Source organism: Eschscholzia californica, unplaced genomic scaffold (genome assembly GCF_041429995.1).
Source record: "Eschscholzia californica isolate CP2 unplaced genomic scaffold, dmEscCali1.0.p SCAF_2, whole genome shotgun sequence".
Classification (NCBI taxonomy): domain Eukaryota; kingdom Viridiplantae; phylum Streptophyta; class Magnoliopsida; order Ranunculales; family Papaveraceae; genus Eschscholzia; species Eschscholzia californica.
The window spans coordinates 32,294,622-32,315,966 of NW_028238309.1; the positions used below are offsets into that span (position 1 = coordinate 32,294,622).

At 37.2% G+C, this 21,345-nt stretch overlaps 1 pseudogene across 1 annotated transcript; it reads right to left on the reverse strand.

Moving 5' to 3' along the window:
* Positions 1-19,346: 19,346 nt before the first annotated feature.
* Positions 19,347-21,093, reverse strand: LOC147557433 (putative acetyltransferase At3g50280 pseudogene; annotated as a pseudogene). Its single transcript, XR_015234024.1, has one exon. The product of XR_015234024.1 is annotated as a putative acetyltransferase At3g50280 pseudogene (transcript).
* Positions 21,094-21,345: the final 252 nt, after the last annotated feature.

Genomic DNA, 21,345 nt, shown 5'->3' on the forward strand with positions numbered 1-21,345 from the left:
ATGAAGAACACCTTGAATCCTTTACAAAAATTTGGTATATTTGATATGTACTTTCGTCAGGGATAGGCGAGTAATAAACTTCCCTAATGAGCAACCAGTGCAAGTAAAATCCCTATCTATCAGAAACTTCTGGTTCCGAAGAGGGTGTACCTGAGGGTTTTGTATTATTCTACTCATCATGGTAGACCCTGGGTGTCCTAGTCGATCATGCCAAATTTTATAAGTATTTGGATCGTGCAACTTCGGGTTAACAACGACATATGATTCAACTGTTTTAATCTCTGTAAGATATAACCCAGAAGAAAGAGCTTCAAGTGTTTTTAACACACGCTTCTGGCATTATATACTTGAGGTGATATATAAATATTCTTTCTTATCCTCAGATCCAGCTTCGACGTGATACCCATTTCGGCATATATCTTTGAAGCTCAACAGATTCTTCACGGATCTAGTTGAGTACAGAGCGTCGTCAATAATAAGTTTAGTACCACGAGGCAATATTATAGTTGCTCTTCCAGAGCCTTCTATAAGGCTTGATGAGCCAGCGATACTAATCGCATCTGCCTCACATAATTTTAAGGTTGAGAAATATTTTGTACTTCGAAGTATCAAATTTGTGGTCCCACTATCTGCTAGACAACTATCTTCATCACCTTTAGATATGTTTCTTCACAATCCATACCTTTCATAATATAATATAAGATTCAAACCACACCTATTTATATTTATAACATAAAAAAAGAGTTAATTCCTATATGGCCCCCTACTTTGTGACCAGCTTCCTTTATGGCCCCCTTTTTTTCGTAAATTCAAATATGGCCCCCTTTTTTGAGGTAAATGTCCTGATTACCCTTCTTATTAATATTTTTTCAACATAAAAAAAAAAAACTTAAATTCCACCTCACTTCCTACTCCCCCACACATGTCTCTCCACATCATCTCCCTCTCTCTCTCTCCATCTCACCTCTTTCTCTCTCTCCAACTCATCTCTCTCTCTAACTCATCTCTCTCTCTAACTCACCTCTCTCTCTCTCTCTCCAAGTCACTCCTTCTTCTCCGACGAAGATCGCCGGCCGAAAATTTTCTGGCCGGCGACCTTAAAAAAATAATTTTTTTTACCTCTTCTATCTCTCTCTCTAGAAACTCCGGCGAAGGGGAAACCCCTTCGCCGGAGAAGGTCTGTTCTTGAACAGACCTTCGTGGTCTGTTCGTGAACAGACCTTGAACAGACCACGAATGTCTGTTCTCCGGCGAAGGGGAAACCCCTTCGCCGGAGTTTCTAAAGAGAGAGAGAGATGAGGGTAAATTTGTTTTTTTTTTTAAGGTCGCCAGCCGGAAAATTTTCCGGCCGGCGACCTTTGTCGGAGAAGGAGTGACTTGGAGAGAGAGAGAAAGAGGTGAGTTAGAGAGAGAGATGAGTTGGAGAGAGAGAGAGAGAGGTGAGTTGAAGAGAGAGGTGACGTGGAGAGAGATGAGTGGTGGAGAAGGAAGTGAGGTGGAATTTAGGTTTTGTTTTTTATTTTATTTTGAAAATACATTAATCAGAGGGGTAGTGATGACATTTGTCTAAAAATAGGGGGCTATATTGAAATTTACGAAAAAAAAGGGGCCATAAAGGAAGCTGGTCACAAAGTAGGGGGTCATATAGGAATTAACTCATAAAAAAACTATTACAGGTACATATAATATACTATCTAATATCTAACAGATAAAAGATATTTTACATTATAATATAGCAGTATAATAGTTAGAAAAGTTAATACACTAAATATTAAACATATCATCAATTTGATTTTTTCCTTCAGAGAGATAATCTCCATAACTGTCTCATCACGATAGTGCCTCATGTACAAAATTTATCTAGTAAAAGAATTAGTTTAGCTTATACAATAGTTAAATTTGTTAATAGAAGCAACAATATCATACTTGAGCCTTATTTTGGTGTTTCCAGCAATTTACAGTATAAACACACAATAAACAAGATTTTTTTTCTTTTCGTATATGTAAAAGTACTTATAGATTTTCTCATGTGTTTGACACCGAGAGGATTTTGCCTATGTAATCAGGTAATAAATGATAAATTCAATTTAACATTATCCATTACAAAGATATTACAGAACTCTAACCAATTTTCCAAATGTTGACGGTTGTTATTAGGTTTTCTAACAAACAATTACATGTACACCGTACCCATCTTCTTTGGGTTTTCCCCTTCTTTACCAGAGATTCGACCATACTTCCCTTTGTTTGGGGTAAATTCCTTTATCTAGGACTTATTCACACGTCTTGTGTGTACTGGGAACGATCTTTCATAGCACTCGAAGATCCACATTCTATGTTCCTTTTGGTCGGAAGCTTTACTTTCACCATTTTCTCAGAACCTGCAAAATGTTATTCAATTAAAATACTGAAATAGTGTTTTAAATCTTCTATATTCTATAACTAAAGACAAATTGATAATTTTCAATTAGAGGGTTAACCAAAATAACAGAGGATGGAGGGTTGGGTTGTAAGCAATTATTAGATTTATCAAAATCTTCAAAATGCTAGACAAAAAACAAAAAGATGGTATTAAATCTGATACATTCTAGAAATAATTGCCATATGAAAATTATCAAGTTTAGGGTTTCAACCAAACTAACAGATAATTGAGGGTAACTTTTAACCAAATTTTGGGTTTTACTATAATCTGTCAAATGCAAGATGAAAAAACAAGCTACGTACGTTTTTAAATTTGATATCTAAAAAGCTAATGTTAATATATTAGGTTATGGTTTTAAACAAAATTTACAAAGAAGGCCAGCGCTTTGGGGAAAGCTAAATAGTTTCCGGGGTATGAAATTTTAAAGGGAATATGCAAAATTTTGAAAATTTTCCGGAGAAACATATTTTATGCGGAATATGTTTCAAAATAAAAATCTCTCCACCTCACCTCTCTCCTCCATCTCATCTTCTACCTTTGCCACCTCATCATCTTCACCGATGAAGGTCGCCGGCCGGTCAATTTTCCGGTCGGCGACCTTCAAACATTTAAAAAAAAAAAAAAAATTCTCTCTCCTCTCTCTCTCTAAAAAAAAATTTTTTTTTTTTGTTTTTTAGCCCTAGATCTGTATGTTCCTCACGAACAGAACAGACCAGATATAGGTCTTAAAATAAAAAAAAAAAAATTTAGAGAGAGAGAGGAGAGAGAATTTTTTTTTTAATGTTTGAAGGTCGCCGACTGAGAAATTGACCGGCCGGCGACCTTCGCCGTGAAGATGATGAGGTGAGGTGGAGAGAGAGGTGAGGTGGGGATTTTTTAATTTTTCCCCATAACAACTTACAAAATAAAATTGACCAATTTTTGACCAAGTCTTCACCCCCCGGAAACTATTTAGCTTTCCCCAAAGCGCTGGCCACAAAGAATCATCTAAACAAGAAATAATCCTAAACAAAAAAAATGCCATAACCTGTTCCTCTTTTAGTTTTTGAAAAATCGATTTTGGAACCTATATTAGAGAGAGAAGTTTCTATTAAAAAAGAAAACGGTGAGAAGAGAGAGTAATACCTAGATTAGAGAGAGATAGCTAGAGAAACTAAAAAGACAGATTTTCCTAAAGTTACACATCGGTATGAATATGTGGGAGAAACCTTTAATTCTTGAATTATTTTCAAAAAATTAAAAAGGCAATTTTTATCTTCTAATGTAGGCTGCTTTTTTAACCTAACGATATTTCAGAAAATAAATAAAAGAGAGGTTAGACATGTAAAACACTCTTAGGGTCCGTTTGATAAGTTAGAATGTCTGAGTAAGAAAATCGACCTTTTTCTGATGGGTAAGAAAATGACTTTCTTTCTTATATGAAAGTCAAATTCTAGTGTTTGATTGGTTATGAGAAAATTTGGAGGTGCCTTTAAAACTCAAACCAAATTCAACCCTATTTGGGTTTCTTGAAAACTCAAACCCAATTTAAGTTTTCAAACCCAATTTAATTCTCTCTCTCTCATATTTCGTCATCTCTCTCCATTTCTTCCGTTCTCATCCATTTCTAGAGCACTAAACTGAAATTTCTCCATGGCCTCCTTATTTTCCCTTACTCAGTGCTTTAATAACTGAATTGTAGGTAAACAAGTTAGGAATACCATCATTCTTGTCTGGAATTTCATCTATGATGCATAGGCTTCGTCTATGCGTCCTTGCTTGCAAAATGCGTCAAATATAACAGAACAAGTAACACTGTTTGGTAATGTTACAAGAGGTTATAAAACTCCAATGCTTTCTCTATGTCTTCATGTTTGCGGTAACCATGTAGTAAATTTGTAAAATTGAAAACATCAAGAGCCAAATCATTTTTCATCATCTCGTCTAAAACATCTAGGGCCTGATTAAAATCCCCATGTTCATAAAACCCATTAATCAAAATCCAGAAGGAACTGCAAAGCAGACTCTACATCTCCTACTCTGCAAAGTCTTTGGTAAAGGGACCTGTCTTTACTTTATTGGGACACGATTAGTAAAAGGACATTAGTCCTTTTAGTAAGTAGACATTTTTCTCTTAAAAACATATAAATCATAATATATTTACTTCCAAATGACAATATTAATATTACTTTAATATTTAAAATTAATCACAAAAAGATTAAATATTTTAATAGAAAAAATTTCTTTTGTATCGAAAAACACGGAACAAATGGTGAAATAAAATTTGACAGGAAAATTTCGGACGAAGTAATCGAAATATGTCCAAAATTCCGACCGATATGGTCGAAATATGCGCAAATTTTCGACCATTATTGTCGAAATATGAATATTGGTTGAAATTTTGAGCATATTTCAACCACGATGGTCGAAATATTATACATATTTCGACCACAGTGGCTGAAATTCTGGCGACAAAAAAAAAAGTGATCACGGTAATCGAAATGTTTAGTTTTTGAAAGAAATGTTCATCAACATTATACACTAATAGGATTAAATAACAAATGTGTTACATAGGAAAGAGAGAGATGGGAACAACTTAAATGTAAATAAGAATGTAGTGTTTATAAGTGATGGTTGATTTATATAATATGTTGTCTATAGGTGATCGTTGTTTCTAGGTTAAAAAAATAACTTTGTTTTAAGATATGTAGATATAAGGAAGGACATAGAAATAAAAGAAAACTTCGATATTTGTATTAGTTCAATCTTAGTTTTTATCCAAATAAACATTAATTTATTCGATTTAAATATCTAAAAATAATGTCTATTTTCTAATTGGTAAAGGGACTTCGAATCTAAAAATATGATACTTTGGCCATGTCCCTATACCATATATCATGTCCCTATACTAAATCCCATGAATATATGTACCATATGTCACGACTGTCGGACTAATTCCCCGAAAACAATGACCTTCTCCATCAGGTGCCCATGTATACATTACAATAACAGCTCCTGGTCTCACTCATATCCATCTTGAATCAAACTATGCTACACCCTCCACCTCACATCTCTTTCTCCCTCTTTACAATACTAATTTCTAGTTTGTATTAACTGATATCGAGATGTGAGAAAACGTGAGAGAGATGTTTCTAGAGAGAGAAAATGAATCAAGATGGAGTTTTTCTCATCACTTAATCAAGTCAATTACAAGGCTATACATAGCCATTGATCTTAGTAGAGAGAAAGAGTGAGAAAGCAGTTAAGACAGAGAGAGTGGAAAGTTTGTTATAACAACTTTCTCTCTCTTGTCTTAGGTAGCTAACAAACTTTTAAAAAACTCTCCTTCTCTCAATTATTCGTACACTCCTCTTACACCAAAAATACACTCAACTAACACTCATTTCAAATCATAATCCTAACATCCCCCCTCAAGCTAAAGCAGGAACATCTTTAGATTGAACAAAGAAAGAGGGAAAGGACATTAAAGAGTGAAGGAGGGAGGAGAATAGGGGATTAGAGAGACCCTTTGTAAAGACATCAGCAAGCTGAGAAGATGATGGAATGAACTCCAAAGTCAGCATACCAGCATCAACCAATTCTCGAACAAAATGATAATCAATCTCTATATGCTTTGTTCGAGCATGGAAGACAGGATTCATAGCAAGATGCTTAGCACTCAGGTTGTCACAAAAAAGCTGGAAAGAAGGAGAGAGAGTAATCCCCAATGCCTCAAGCACATAGGAAACCCACAACAATTCAGAAGCAGCTACAGAGAAAGCTTTATATTCAGCTTTTGTGCTTGATCGAGCAACCGTGGGTTGCTTCTTAGAAGACCAAGCAACTAGAGTTTTTCCAAGAAAAACACAAAAACCAGAAGTGGACCTGCGAGAATCTGGACAACCTGCCAAATCGGAGTCACTATATGCTCTTAAATTGGTTAAATCACCTGGGGAAATAGATAGGCTAGCACCTGTAGTCCCTTTGAGATACTTGAGAATTCTCTTGACCAAATGAAGGTGAGAATCAGTTGGAGCATGCATAAATTGAGCCACATAGTTGACACCAAAAGATATGCCTGGCCTTGTCATGGTTAGATATTGAAGCCCTCCTACCAAACTCCTATAATAAGTAGGATCAGACAGTAACTCCCCATCAGAAATTGATAATCTCTTGCCAAAAGGAATAGGAGTGGAGTTGGGTTTGCAGTCTGTTAAATCAGCTTTCTGAAGCAATTCGATAGTATACTTCTTCTGAGTAAGAAGAAGACCAGAGGAAGTAGTATTAACCTCAATTTCCAAGAAGAAATGATGAATACCCAAATCTTTCATAGCAAACTCAGAACTCAATTGAGCAATCAACTGTTGAATAGGAGAAGAGGAAGACCCAGTCAATATAATATCATCTACATATAGCAATAGGATCAAAACATCTTTTCCCTTGGCAAAGACAAACATAGAATGATCTGTAGCACTCTTTTGAAAACCATATTGTAGCAAAAAGTCAGAGAACCTTGTGAACCATGCTTTAGGAGCCTGTTTAAGACCATATAGAGACTTATGTAAGTGGCACACAAAGGAAGACTTATCAGGAGCTATAAAACCAGGGGGTTGCATCATAAAGACATCCTCATCTAAAACCCCATGAAGAAAGGCATTTGACACATCCAATTGGTTAATAATCCATCCACAAGAGACAGCTATAGTGAGAACAACTCTAATAGTGGATGCTTTAACAACTGGGCTAAATGTTTCAGAGTAATCCAAGACATCAAGTTGATGAAAACCTTTGGCAACCAGTCGAGCCTTGTGTCTTTCTATAGACCCATCTACCTTGAGCTTGGTTTTAAAAACCCACTTGCATCCTGATATGTTCATAGAAGGAGTAGCAGATACAAGAGTCCAAGTTTTATTCTGTGCTAGAGCTTTAATCTCATCTTCCATAGCTTGACACCATTCAGGGTGTTTAGAAGCTTGTTTATAAGTTGTAGGATCAGTGGGAATATCCAAAAGTGTCAAATAAGCTTGAGGAAGAGGATGATAAACAGAATAATGAGCCACATAATCTGGTAATTATTTGGGTTTATGAACTCCCAGTTTGGATCTTGTTGTCATCTGATGACAAGGAGGAGCTGCAGACTCAGTAGAAGTAGTAGCTGGCTCAAGGTGTTGATGTCAAGCAGAACCAATCGAAGATGAATTTGGAGATTGCTCTAAGGGCACAGAAGTAACAGTAACAGGAGATTCTAAAGTAGCAGATGATGTGATGAAAGGAAGCACCACTTGCTGAGACACAATAGGATCAGGAGCTTGAGAAGAAGTCTGAATTTCAGCAAAGGGAAAATAAGTTTCATCAAAGACAACATGTCTAGAGAAGTAGATTCGACCACTTGAGAAAACTAAACACTTGTAACCCTTATAAATGTTGCTATAACCCAAGAAAACACATTTAGTGGATTTGGGACTGAGTTTATCTTGTCTACTTGCTGCCAAATGTGGATAACAAGCAGAACCAAACACCTTGAACATTGAAAAGTCAGGTGGTTCTGAGAATAATACCTCATAAGGTGATTTTCCATCTAGTAATTTAGTGGGAAGTCGATTGATGATGTAAGAAGCAGTCTCAAAAGATTCAAACCAGTACTTTTTAGGCATAGAAGCTTGAAATGCCATAGTGTGTAGGGACAAGAACACCTTAATGAAATACCATGTTCATCAAGAAATCTCTTAAAATCACATTTTGTTAGTTCAGGAGCACCATCACTTTGAAAGATTTTTATGAATGCAGAGAGTAGCTTCTCATAAGTTACCTTGAACTGCTTGAAGCAGGAAAGACTCTCTGATCTAGCTTTCATAGGATAAAGCCAAAAGAATCTACTATAGTCATCAACAAAAAGAATATAGTATTTTGCTCCTGAACAAGATGGGATAGGAGAAGGACCCCAAATGTCACAATGAACCATATGTAAAGGATTTGGGGTCAGACTTGTGGACAATTCAAAAGGCTGACAGTTACTTTTGCCAAGTTGACATGATTCACATACCTTTGTAAACTCAGAAGAATCCAGTTGAATCAAGTTTGAATTGTGAAGAGATTTTAAAATACAATGAGCAGTATGACCAAGTCTTTTATGCAATAGATTTGAAGAACTTTTCAAGTCTGAAACATAAGCTTCTTCAAGTGTAGGTGATTGCTCAAATTCGATAGGTTATAAATCATCTATCATTGGTCCTTCAGTAAGAACAATATGGGTAACTAAGTGAAGGAGTTGAAGGAGATGTCCTTCGACCAAGGTGACAATGCGAACAATTTGTCGGATAGGACAATTGATGTGGAAGATCATCAAGTCCGATTGATTTAGGGATCGTAGAGTTGTAGCTAGAGACCAACTACGATCGTCGAATTACGAAGTAATTCGCGGCTAACTTCGATCGGATCCTACAACGGGTTACACATAAGAGTGACAAATTGATCTAGGATATGACTAGTGGGAGTGAGATATAATCATGGGAGTGTCCCATAAACATATCTCATAGGCCTAAAAAGGAATTAGGCAAAGATAGTACAAAAAGGCCAAAAACAGGGTTTTTGGGCCTAGACCGGTTCGGGTACTTCTAGGACTCGGATTGGGCTGAATTTTGGAGGGTTAGTTGATGATATAATAAACATTATATCTGCCAATTTTAGTGGTGTTTGGACACCTCCTCCTTAGGGAATTGAGAAAATACCAATAGTTGCTATTTTCGACTATTTCCCTAAATCTTATTCTAAAGGGTGTTTTAGGAAACCTAAAAGGAGGTGGATTCTGGGAATACTAGTGTAGACATTAGATGTCATATTTCCGCTATAAACACTAGTAGAAGGGTGTAAATCCCTACAGTGGCGTCAGAGCCTCTTGCTATTAACTAGTTTTTGCTAAGAATCGAACTAATTCATATGCTTGATAGTTTGAAAATTGAGTTTATAAAAGTATTTTAAAAGGTGTTTTAAAAGGTATTTTTAACTCATAATTTGATAGGATTCAATAAATTTTCAAATTGAGAATCACATTGATGATTAAAAGTGTTTTAAAAGTCTCAATTTGATTGAATTTCAAACTAATCCATGCTTGATTAAATTGATAGTTATGTTTAAAAAGATTTTAAAACATAAAATTTGATTAATTTTGAATTGGATTCAAAGATTTTTCAAAATTGATTTCAAAAACCTAGATTTTGATCCAAAATTGGTTTGATTAAGAGTTGTTTTTAAGTTTTGGAAACTTTTGAAAAACAAAATTTTGGAATTTTAGAATTTTAGAAGTGTTCTAAAAGGAGTAGTTTTGACTTTAGGAAGCTCTCAAAACAAATTTGGAAAAATTTAAAAGTTTCGAAAAGTTTTAAAAATTTTTTAGAAGTGTTCTAAAAGGAATTTCAAAAATTTAAGAAAAGTTTTAAAATTGGAAAATAGCAACTTAGAGTTGCATAAATTTTTTTTTTTTTTTTTTCTTTTTGGAAACTAGGGTTTTGAAAAACCCTAGTGTCCGGCCAGGAAGCTTCCTGGCCGGACCAGAAGCTCCTGGATGCGTCCTCTGGACGCGTCCAGAGCAGCTGCTGAGACGCGTCTTGAAGACGCGACCAGCAGCTGCGACAGAAGCTTCTGGACGCGTCTTTGAGACGCGTCCAGAGCAGCTACTAAGGACGCGTCTTGAAGACGCGTCCAGGTCGCGTCTAAGACGCGACCAGCAGCTGCGAAGGAGCTTCCTGGACTCGTCTAGGACGCGTCCAGAGCACTCGACGAGACGCGTCTGGGAGGTTCTGGGTGTCTCGGACTAGTCCGAGACACCTAGTGCTGGTCCGGTCCAGTACCAGACACGTCTAGGACGCGTCTGGTACATGGACTAGCGTCCTGGCTCCGGCCAGGACGAGACCAGGCCTTGATAGGCCTCGGCCAGGACATGCCGGCCCTATGGGCCGTGCTATGTCCGGACCTTGTCCGAGCCCTTTTTGGGCTTGGGCCGGGACTTGTCTAGGACTTGTCCCGGGCTTTTTCGAGGCTTTTCGGACCACGAAAAGGGACCATCATTCGAGTGGGAGTTTTTGCCAAAAATTTTTCCGATTCCAACCAAATAATTCCAAAATCAATCCGGGCCATCCAATAGCCCAAAACGGATTTCTCTTTAAATTGATTTATGAAATCATTAAGAATCGAACCAATATTTTTTTCGAAATTGACCCGGGCTTTCTCGAGCCCAAAACAGAGTTTTTCTTAAAGATGATTTTAGAAATCATAAAAGATAAAACCGGAAAGCACCACTAGTAGAATTCTTCGAATTTAGACTTAAGGTCCGTAATGTGACATGTGATGTCAACAAAAGTATCTCCCAAGATAATCATGCATATATAATTCTTAGCCTTGATATATTATATGATTGCATGTGATGTGAATGCGGGAAACTAGTATGGCCATAGATTTATTTCTTTATTCTTGTTTTAAGCACGGATGGGTGCATGCTTTGTAATTAATTTTAATTTCAAGTTTATACGATCTGCGAATCGTTAGAGTCTTGTAATTAGAGTTTAGGGTCTATGAGTCCATTAAAGAAACTCGAGGATGAAATCCAAAGGCGAGTGGGAGAAATCAATGGAGGTTCAAAGATGGCGATCTAAGACGAACCAAAAGGCGAAACAAGAAGAAAACCAAGGGTGATTAGATCTTCTAGGTTAGGGGCCATACTAGGATCCATGTCTGCTTGATTTACTTTCTCGCGCGCATTTACTTACTTATTTACGCTTTATGTCGTGGATGTTAGTTAGGCTAAATAGTTCACTATAACAAACGCCAGACTAGCGTAAAAGTCCCCAAAAGTAATCTTGAGTAATCGCCTATCCAGATTAAGACACTCGTTGCGCCCTTGTTCGAGGAAGGTGGGTCGGCCTTCGCAGAGTACCTCCTCTACCTTGGGACAATGCGGGTAGGTCTATAGAAGAGGCCTACACGTCTAAATGGTTCTACTCAACGAGATCAGCAAGAGAGTCTTGGATACTCGAGGCAAAAGGATAGATTAGTCATTCATTAATGAAATCTATCAACCAAGAGTCATAAGGTATGATCAGTGAAGTAGTTCGCTCACCCGGAATGACGGAGTCAAAGGGTAGGGCCTTCGTCCGCTTTACTTCGAAGAACTGGGGTCTTGGAATCACTTATTCAATCTGGGACGATTTTATATTGAATAATGTGGGAAAACTAATGTTTTTCAAAAACGATAACGAGTTTTAAAACTTTGCCATTACTTTATGTAGTTTTAAAGATGACACAAGGAAACAAGTTCGACCTTGGAACATACCTAAGGAAGGTGTTAAACGAAAACATCCATGAAGGAAGGAATCGGGAGATACTTCAAATATTGGATGGAGAGTTTAAAAACAAGCTAAATGTCTCAGACTATCCATTTTTGGATTTTTTGACTGCTAAGGAAATAGAGCATCAAGAGGATGATCAAAAGAGGGCAGAACCAGAATCAATGACTTCTCGATTGTTATCAGCCATGGAGGCTACTCTTAACGAGAAACCTCTGAACATGGAAGTCCCCTCCATCACTCCGAAAACTGAGGATTCAATCCGAAAAAAAGTGAGAGTGGAGAGGTTTGATACAACCAGTAAATTATTGCGTCTGCGCCTCGAGAAAGGAAAACCAGTAGGTCCTCATGTTCGGCAAATGATAGAACTCTTTGCTAAACTAGAAGAGCTGGGTTCTCCTGTTAGCCAATCGGCGGCTAATGACATGATCCTCTATTCACTTCATGAAGGGTTCAATCTATTTAAGATGGAATATGCGATGAATGGATGGAACAAGCCTTTAGAGGAACTTGATGCAATGCTTCAGGCAGCAGAACGACTAACAATGAACTTGGAGCCAAAGAATAAGATTCTTGTGGCTCAAGAGAACAAGAGGCAGAAGAAGAAACCCGCGTTAAAAGGAAAAGGCAAACGTATTGCTAAACCTCAAAACAAAGGTATTCAATCTACGTCAAGATGTTTCTACTGCAGTGGCATAGGCCACTGGAAAAGAAACTGCCCTAAGTTCTTGGAGCACAAAAAGAATGGAACAGTGGCTTCCAATTCAGGTATAAACAGTTAACTTATCAAATACTGAAAATTCCCAAACCTTGGTATATGATACCTAAAATTGCCCTTTCATTGTGAATGTACAGGCGCAGCTGGGAACTGAGTATTTGGCTAAGGAAGACAAGATCCAAGAGGGAGCAGAAGCCTCGACTGCTAAGGATGCTGAAAGGGATCGAAGTCTACTTTAGGCACTATTCTAGATTAATCGTTTTCTAGTTTTTTAACATCATCTCTGTACTAAGTATTATGGAGAATCAATAAAGAACTTTATTTCTAAATTGAGATGTTAATAAGTGCTAAATTTAACAAACTATACCAAAAGATTCTAAAATTGGTCAAAAACCTATAAGATAGGTTCATCCCAATCGGAAAGGGATGAGGACAACAAGTCCACTATAACCAAAACATGAATCAAACTGACAAGAAAGAAAGCCTTGAGTCAAAAACAGAGATTGATCTTCAAACGTACTTCTAACCTATCCATATTTGGAGTGTCCAAAAGGATTAAGATGAAGAACACGAATCAAACTCTATCTCCAAAATCCATTTAGTCTAGACATAGCTTCTCACAAAACTACCAAAATTCCGTCTAACAGCTAAGCTTGTAAAAGCATTACAAAAACTAGCTAATATCTGACGCAATTTCTTTTGAAAGAAATTTGGGCTTCTTCCACAACCAATCAAGAGAACAAAGTGTTTGTTGCTCATGATAGTATTCTTCTAATAATTAGCACACCTGGTCGTCTGGGAGAAAAACACTAATTATTACAAGAATAAGTGGGAGAAAAGTACAAGTCGATTTAATTCGATCATGAGAAAAATCATGGAGGGTCATGAAGAACAATCATGAAACTTGTACAAGACGATTAAAGTCGACCAAGAGCAACAAACTGCGGCTCCTCGGAAAAGGAAAGGTTAAAGACATGATCTTATAAACCCACCGCACAAAAGCGAATGTCATTCGCCGGAGAACTCTCAAAACAAGTGAAAGTTTCTCTAAAGGAATATCTTAAAGTAATTGAGAAAATTCCAAATTGTTGTTCAAAAGCCCTAAAAGGTCAAATCTCAAAGACACAGAAAATAAAGGTTATTTCTGAAGAGATAAAAGACCTGCGCAGAAACGGAAACTGACTCTAGATTTTGGCTAGAACCCAAAATCATCGTGGAATCCATATCTCGTCAAGACATGAAGCTTGATAATTTAAGTCAACAAAAGACCTAAATTGGTTTCCAAAATAGAAAACTGAGAAGGATGGAAACATTCGTGTTTCCCGAAACGAGACAAGAAGAATAAAGATTCTTCCAATCAAGTTATGTCCACAAGCATGCTTCAGAAATCTATCGACGGATTAAAAGCACGCAAGAGTTAGAATCTTCGATTCAAAAGGCAATCAGAGAAATTTGATTCCTGGAGAATGAAGAAAATCTTGAATCACGAGTTTCAAGAAGGTAAGTGGGAGTAAACAAACCTTCCGGGTCCGTATGCAGAGTACATACAAAAGATTGAGTACTACATAAGGTGTTGTATAACAGTAACGAACTGACTCAATAAAGGACCACACACAAAAGGATAAAATGCCATTTTGGGCATCTGAAGATCTATAAGCATAGATCAAAAGGATGATAGGATTAGAGAGACTCAGTACGCTGAGATGCTTGAGATCCGAAACAGAAAATCTAAGACTAGGAAAGACTAAAAGAATTTTGACCCAAAAACTCATGACAGAGGGCGTTGCAAAACTCGGAGTCTAAAAGACACCGATGAGCTAGCACGCATGAGAGAGACATTTGTGTTCGAAAACATAAAGTCAATCATGTTGGACATGATTAGCATTTAAACATCCGAATTCGGATTGGAAAACCGAAACACTACTTAGTACATCCTAGAAGGCTAAAGGATGAAGTAGTACAAAGTTGAACATGTCATCGTAGCAAACTTCCAGACATGGAAGGAAAGTAGGCTAAAAGTGTTTTAAGCCGGGAACTGTTGCAAATACTACACAAAGAATTAAAGGCCTTAACTCTAGTAAAGATTACTAGATATTATCAAGGTTGAAGATAGTAATCTTCAAATTAATTGATAATAAGCAAAGTTTAAAACCGACTACCACGGTAGTCAAACTAAACTGTCACCTAAGACATAGTATGAGATTCATACACAGTCTAAGGCATGAGGTATAAATTTTAAACCTCGACAAGTAAAACTGAGTGGGTAAAAGGAGTTTTACGGAAGAGGCTCAGATTTACAACTCTCGTTATCAGAAATAATAAGAATTATTTCACCAGTCGTCTAAACTTGGTTTAGTGTTTAAACGACAGTCCATCGATAATAAAACGTTCCGAATAGGTTTGTCAGATACGTGATCTGATGAATGAAACCCTATTAAGTGAACTTGGAATATTTATTATCAAAAATCCCTGGTCCAGGTCATTGCATGGACAACAATGACTCACGAAGACTAGCACGGGAGTCGATGGGTTAGCGCAGTTTCATGGGCTATAGGAATAGTATATTCTATTCGACTACGTGGGTGTATAAAAGGTTTATACACTGGATAACCCTCAAATGAGAAGTACATCATTCGTGATGAACGTCAATACTTCTCATAAAGACAATTGGAGAGATTCCTCAAAACATGAGTGCTCCACTCATCTTATGTAAGGAATGCCCGACTTTGGTTCCGTTAAACGCCGCGCCGTAAAAGGAGGTTATAAAGACGGATACTGGGAAGGACAGGATAGACATGAAGTTAAGTGGGAGCGCAAGAATGGATTGTGTCACCCTAATCACATTAGGTACAAAGTGTCTCAAGGCCACTTGATGAGTAGCAACTGAAAATGCGTGGCCGCGCTCAAACGGATTAAAAGTTAATCGTTTGTCTTTTACAGTTGTACTCGGATATCAAGAAAGTCTGAATGATGTGACGTATCAGATGGGATACTAAATTGACACGGGAATCGAGGCATTGCACTTGTTCTAAGTCCAAGTGGGAGTCTGAAGGAGTTGAAGGAGATGTCCTTCGACCAAGGTGACAATGCGAACAATTTGTCGGATAGGACAATTGATGTGGAAGATCATCAAGTCCGATTGATTTAGGGATCGTAGAGTTGTAGCTAGAGACCAACTACGATCGTCGAATTACGAAGTAATTCGCGGCTAACTTCGATCGGATCCTACAACGGGTTACACATAAGAGTGACAAATTGATCTAGGATATGACTAGTGGGAGTGAGATATAATCATGGGAGTGTCCCATAAACATATCTCATAGGCCTAAAAAGGAATTAGGCAAAGATAGTACAAAAAGGCCAAAAACAGGGTTTTTGGGCCTAGACCGGTTCGGGTACTTCTAGGACTCGGATTGGGCTGAATTTTGGAGGGTTAGTTGCTGATATAATAAACATTATATCTATAATTTTCGTGGTGTTTGGACACCTCCTCCTTAGGGAATTGAGAAAATACCAATAGTTGCTATTTTCGACTATTTCCCTAAATCTTATTCTAAAGGGTGTTTTAGGAAACCTAAAAGGAGGTGGATTCTTATTAGGGTTCTATATAAACACTCTTAGGGCAGAGAATAAGGTGTGGAATTTCTCTCTAAGCTTTCTTACTCTACCACATCAAGTAGAGAGGAGAAAGTGAGCTAATTCCCATTAACTATCAATCTAGTCAAAGAAGAAGGTGTTCTTCTTTTCCAACCACCATTGGTGTGCTAGCTATACAACAAGGTGGGAGATCAAATTGATTGCTCGTGTCCCAAGTAGAGGAGCTACACCTGAAGCTCTTGGTCTTCTTCAATCAATTCAACTAGTTCGAGGGAAAAGCGATTAAGGTAATCTACTATCTCCATTAGATTAATTACTAGTTTTGCATGTGATCCTGGGAATACTAGTGTAGACATTAGATGTCATATTTCCGCTATAAACACTAGTAGAAGGGTGTAAATCCCTACACTAAGTCCTTAACATCATAACCCCAAGGGTAGAACTCAACTGAATAGTTGTTATCATTAGTAAATTTTGAAATGGAGAGAAGATTGTTCTTCAAATCAGGGACCAAGAGTATATTTCTAAGGGAAAATTAATGTGAAGAAGTAACCAATTGAGCATCACCTGGCCCTACTATAGGTATAGACTTACCACTACCAACCAAGACAGAATTTGAACCAAGATAAGGTTTAGGATGAGCAATTACCTTGTTACTGTTTGTCATATGGCTCGATGCTTCAGTATCAGCAAGCCACTTTGCTGCTGAAGTATTTTTCTGAGTTATCTCTGTACTGTAACACTCTTCTACAAGAGCTAGGTTACATTCTTCATGCTTTGAATCAGAATCATCGACCTTTCTTCTCTTCTGAAATTTGTAATCCAGCAAAATTTGGTGTTGAAGGTGTATATCTATATCGATATTTGTGAGCTGGATGTCCCCACTTATGACAAATTCCACAAGGAATGGATGTCAAATCGAAATTTACAGCTTTTTGATGATATTGATTTTGAGAATTTGATGTTGAATTCTCATTGTTATACTTTGATTTGATCTGAGACTTATCAGACTTTTGAGGATTCGAACTTTGAGCAAATCTCTCTTTGTTTTTGTACGAAGAGTTATTATAACTCGATTTCTTACCAGGTTGTGATTGATTGTTGTAAGATCTGGTTCTATAATTTTTGTTTGAATTGTTTTGAACATAATAGGTTGTTTGATCTTCCTGATCTTTTGACAATAGCCATTGTTCATGGTGAAGAACTTTTGAACAAAGTTCTGAAAGTGAGATCTGATCGTTTCTATTGTGAATTGATATTACGAATTGATCAAAGTCTTTTCCTAGACCAGAGAGTATGATTCTAATCATCTCTCTATCAGAAACCTTAACTTTAACAGCAGTTAATGAATTTGAATGAGTTTTGAGTTTTCTGAGATACTCACTAACTAAAGCTGATCCTCTTTTAGTATTTTGAATCTGTCGACGAAGTAAATCTTGCTTAGCTTCAAATTCTTCAGCATAGACTGTTTCAAGATACTTCCAGATCTGATGTGAAGTTTGCAGACCTAAAACATCAGATGAGATCGATTTCGAGAAGGTTGCCTTTAGACATGATTTAACATGATGAGCTTGCTTTCTCCAACTCAAAAAATCTGGATTTGTGACCTCATTTCCTTTTGGATTAGTGATGAACATTGAAGGTTGAACGATCGATTCATCAACAAATCCATAAAGATCATTGCTAATTAAAATTGACTCAAATTGATATTTCCAAACTAAATAATTTGATTATTCCAACTTATCTGAGATATAATTTGTGATATTCAAAGTCTGAAACAATTTTGAGTTTGAAGACAATGAATTTTCTGAATTTGATGAAGTCATCTGATCTTTAGTAATGAATTGTTATTCTCTCTGATTTGATCACTAGTATGATTCAGTTTTGATGAAGATTCGATGTAATTTCATTAACCTAGACGCTATGATACCATGTGAGAAAACAAAATAGGAATTGAGAAAGATGTTTCTAGAGAGAGAAAATGAATCAAGATGGAGTTTTTCTCATTACTTAATCAAGTCAATTACAAGGCTATATATAGCCATTGATCTAGTAGAGAGAAAGAGTGAGAAAGCAGTTAAGACAGAGAGAGTGGAAAATTTGTTATAACAACTTTCTCTCTCCTGTCTTAGGTAGCTAACAAACTTTTAAAAAACTCTCCTTCTCTCAATTATTGTTACACTCCTCTTACACCACAAATACACTGAACTAACACTCATTTCAAAACATAATCCTAACACGAGATACTGATAGAGATATGATGAAACACTATATGATTATGAAAAGCCAAACCTCAGGAGTGAAGATTACAAGCACATAACCTGTTACCATCAAACTCCACGATGCACCATCTCCTTGAGGCATTTCATCAAACAGGTTTTTTTCCTTTAATAGTTCCCTATTTCTAACATATCCAGTAACCATGGAGTTCCATGTAACTCTGTTTTTGTATTGGATCCTATCAAATACTCTCCTTGTTTCTTTGATTCGACCATTTCAAATCAAATTCAAGATAGTTTTGTTTTGTATTACAAAATGGTTGAAGGTACCGAAACAAAAAAAAATTCTTCATCTTCTATGTTTTCTTGGGTAGAGAGAATGAGAAACTGATTCAAGTTTAGAGACATATAGAACTGATTATTCATCTTCCATCGGTAGAAGTTCCCAATTCTATCTGTGCGTCGTGCCCATTTTTCACGAGAGGTTCTGAGAGATGATCTATGCGGATGAAAGGGAGAGAGAGGGGGGGGGGGGGGGAGAGAGAGAGAGGGAGATAGACAAAAAGGAGAAATGAGGAGGTTTTGCCTGAACTGATGGGAGAGAGGAAGAGAGAGAGAGGATTGAGAGATGTTGTGACTGGAAGAGGGAGCGAAACCCGTGAGAGAAGAGAGAGACGGGACGAGAGAGCGTAAAAAAAACATACCATTTGCCCACCTTTTTTTTCTTAAGAAATCGATTTTGTTACTCGAAGAGACCAACCAAACAGCAGAAATTTGATTTTTTCGAGAAAACGATTTTCTTATTCACATTTTCACACGTAAACGGACCCTTAGTAGACTAATTTTCTATTTCAAATTATTTGTGGACCCTTAACACATTGACAGAATGATTTTGGACCCGAAACTCATTACCGGTTATCAAAAATGTATTATCTTATAATTTAGTCAAACCAAATAATTATTAAAAACTATTTATGCAACTTCTTTCATATACCTCGTAGAAGACAAATGTATCCATCTCCACAGTTGAGTGAACAACACAAAAACAAAGATCCATGAAGAGCAGAAGAGGATTAAGAAAAACGAAATAGATTAGAGTTAATTGGGCGACCCAGTTCTTATGAAGTGGTTAACCACTACATCAACTCAGAAAACATTGCACTATAATAACTACTGCATCAATTCGAAAAACATTCTACCATCACATAGTGTAATGGTTGGACACCCACTTTGCATACTGGAAGTCTCAGTTCCCGTTCACATAGAAGTGGAAATCTATGATTTATTGAACTAGAGGATTAAGGTAGAGGTAGGAACATACTCCATATGATGCCTTGAAGGATCTTTATGTGATCCAGATTCAGCAGTTAACGCTTTGGAGATGAGGAAACTCTGTAACGACTTCCATAAAGTTGGCATCAGCCTCCATCGCTTGGAAAGTTTCAAGAGGGAGGCAAGCTTCAATACCTATTACTCCTTCAACCGGTCCAGGAATAACTGAAATTCTGCCCTTAAACTTGTAAGATCCTCCACCTCTCATTGCTATAGGAGGTCCCCAACCAAAATCAGTACCATACATGTTGAACCTTGGAGAAGATCCGGCTCGCAAGTTCACTGACGATACAACTTCATCTATGGACAGCATAACAGGTTCATCCATCCATGTCTTCCAATAACTTCTAATTGTTTTGTCGTTATAAGAATGAACCATTTGGTTCAACAACAATGATCCCCAAGATGGTCCCTTCTGAACCAACTCACCCGCCTTAGCCTTGGCGTACCCGGTAACAACTGAGTTTCCAAAGTACCCGTTAGGCAAAGGAGGATCAAATCTGCATCTAGTTCCGATTGCTAATGAACAACTGATCTCTTCTTCTGGATCTAAGCCCCTAGCACGCGTTACTGCTGCCCAAACATGACCTAGCATTGCTTGTAAGGAGGAGATGGTGATAGAACTATTGACATTATCGCCGTAGGATAATGATTGAGAGTTGGCTATTGCTTTAAGTTTTGTGATATTATCAGGTGAAAAGTAAAATACTTTTTCCTCAAATGCATCTGTGATTGGGTTAATATCCTTCTTGAGCAAAAATTGTTGGAGGGTAGAAGAAGGAAGGTGAATAGGGCAATCATTGATGTCGGGAAACCAATGTTTGAATACTGGAAGACGCGAGATATTATCAGAACCCTTTGAGATTTCAGACCAAGAATTGAAGAAATGCCAAAATGATGTACCATCACCTACAACATGATTCAAAGAGCAAGCGATGAAGATTCCGTCGTTAAGTTGTGTTACTTGCACAGAGAGCAACGGACGGGATTCTTCGTAGTTCCTTACTCCATTGAGAGAGAAGAATGAATTAACTATTTGAGGAACATGGGTTTTGGTGAGTATGTCATTCATTGTTATATCTGCAGTTGCATGAATAAACTTTGCACCGGCTGAGTTGCAGTTTATATAGAAAGAAACCGTGGAATCTTCTTTATGTTCTGTAATTGAGAGGCGGCCTGCAAGAGGGAAGAAGTAATCTAGGGTACGCGATAAAGAGTTCTTCAAGTGATTGATAATGTGGTTAACTGTTTCGTGATGGTCTTCCCTGAAATATAGTTTGTTTTCTTGTTTGGGATAAGTGAAGAGAAGACCTCTTTGTCCATATGGACGTCTAAGGCACCTGAGATCAGACGGTCCTAACTCAACTCGCTCATTTGCTACCTCCTTGTGACTCCATGGTTTCACAAGGCTGATGGATACATGCTTAACTTCATCTTTCACACCCATTACTAACTTTATTTCTCTCAAAAATCAAAATATTAGTATTTGGTTATGAGTTGAAAGCTGTGGGATGCAGTTAATATAAGGTTTCTACTATAGGGCGAACCCACGAGATTAATATGGATCATGTGCTGTCTCGATTGTGGTTGCAACTTGCACGCGTCCTTCTATATTAAATATGTGCCTCGATTTCTTCCTCAAGACATGGGTCCAAGAGTCATCAAATGAAATGGATATATTATAAATTATAAATTAAATAAACCCTATAGGGCCACAAGTCATATTGCCAATTACAAATG